This window comes from Choristoneura fumiferana, chromosome 12 (genome assembly GCF_025370935.1).
Source record: "Choristoneura fumiferana chromosome 12, NRCan_CFum_1, whole genome shotgun sequence".
NCBI lineage: Eukaryota > Metazoa > Arthropoda > Insecta > Lepidoptera > Tortricidae > Choristoneura > Choristoneura fumiferana.
The window spans coordinates 5,893,198-5,895,468 of NC_133483.1; positions in this window are offsets into that span (position 1 = coordinate 5,893,198).

Genomic DNA, 2,271 nt, shown 5'->3' on the forward strand with positions numbered 1-2,271 from the left:
AATAAAAGCGGCCAAGTGCGAGTCAAACTCGCCCATGAAGGGTTCCGTAGCAACAAGTAACATAATATAAAAGTATCCTTTACTTTACGATTAATGACGTATTAAAAAAAACTACTTAATACTAGATCTCGTTCAAACCAATTTTCGGTGAAAGTTTGCACGGTAATGTACATCATGTATATTTTTTTCATTCTCTTATTTTAGAAGTTACATGGGGGGGGGGGGGGCGGCGACACACATTTTACCACTTTGGAAGTGTCTCTCGCGCAAACTATTCAGTTTAGAAAAAAAAGATATTAGAAATTAGAAAAATATTAGAAGAAATTTGGTATACTTACTACCATCCTCAATATTTTCAAATTTTTCCACCCATCGGTTTAGATTTTGAAGGGGGGGGGGGCGCTCGAATTTAATGAAAATTTGTACTTTCAAGTTGAATATTTCGCAAACAAATCACTGAATCGAAAAATCGTCTAAGCAAACCCCTAATGGTTTAAAAGACCTATCCAACGATACCCTATACTATAGGGTTGGATGAGAAAAAAAAATCACCCCCACTTTACGTCTATGGGAGGTACCCTAAAAAAAATCTTTTTGAATTTTTAACTGTAGGTACAGTTTTGTCGGCATAGTTTACTTATATATCCATGCAAAATTACAGCTTTCTAGCATTGAGCAAAGCCGTGGACGGACAGACAGACAGACATGGCGAAACTATAAGGGTTCCGTTTTTGCCATTTTGACTCCGGAACCCTAAAAGTATGGCCCGTTTATTAAAATTTGGGTTAACGGAAAAAAACAATAGGTATTTTACTTATTGATTCTTTGGCCATGAGGTGTCATCACCCTATCTACATAGTGTGGACCTCAGAATAAAAAATACTGCCAAACAAAATTATAAAAGCTATCATAAAAATTATGGTTTGCACTCCTGAGTAACTCGTACCACAAATCTTTCATTACTCGTCCTTTTGGCTTTGCCGTAGTCGAGTAAAAATTACAAAAGTTCACAACTTGAAGTCTTGAATTATATCCACGTGCAAAAGAAAAGTTGATTGATTGTCATTTATTACAACGCCATCTATTACCGCCCACCGTAACTAAAGAAGCAGTTTAAGCGCGAAAAATGTGCACTGTTGGCCAGCAAAGTCTGAATGTAGTGCAGGAAAATGCCGATAGATGGCACTAGTAAGCGCGGCCGGCGTTTTAGTCGTGATAACGCGATTGCAAAAGATTTTTCACGCGTTTACAGAGATGTCGTGTTTATTAATAAACTAAGAAGCCAATGGTCTTGAACTCCTGTGATCTAATTAACATTATTAACGTTTTCTTTAACTGACATTTGTTTAACACAATCATGGTCAATACGTGTCTCAGTTTTTGTGGTAAAAGTCTGGCGTGTGGTTTAAGTCTGGCGTTTTGGTTATCAATGCGTTCCACTAGATGACGTTGCATTGTATTTCAGAATATACTACTTAGATAACTTTGTTTTTCTTCTGTCGAATCTGCAATTTTTTATGATTGGCAGAGCTCCACAGAATCACTCCGTACGTGTATTATCTCTTTGACACTTTTTACTCCAAACTGTCTCCTTTTCTTGGAAAGCGTACACCCCAAGGGTGGTCCCATAAAAATTTTGAAGAAAAAAACCTACCCTAAGGGTAAGAAACCAGGGGATGATTGATTGTTCAGACACTGATTGTAATGTATGACCAGGCATAACTTTTTACAGAGTAGTCTGATTTTGATAATTCATTTTTTATTGGATATGGTATAAGCTTGAAATTGGTAGTATATATATACTTCGTTTTTTAGCATTAGAAAGAAGGTAAGCGATCTTGATGTAAGTATTTTTTTATGAAGATCACTTTTGGAAAATAAGTAATAGTAAAAAATAATATGTACCTAACAATTAGCAAGATCATATTATCATTAACTTTATTTTGGTATTATAAGTAATAATTACTGTTTGCTAAAAAAAAAACGAAGTATAAATCTGGAAAAAAATTACTTACCCTAAGGGTGGGAAAAAGTATGAAATAAAAACTTTTTAACAAAAAATTAAACCGCTGAAACAACTGAAAAGCAAAAAATAATAAACATTTTTCTCCTTTCTCTCCTATTTAACCTTCATCTCGGCACTAGTTTGAAGTCGGTGCCTCAGCACTAGCTATCAGGAGTGGACCTATCGTCGTCTACCTGATGGGCTTCTTTCCTCCTGGTTCGTGCTGGCTGAAGCACCGACTGCAAACTTGTACCTAGATTAAGGTT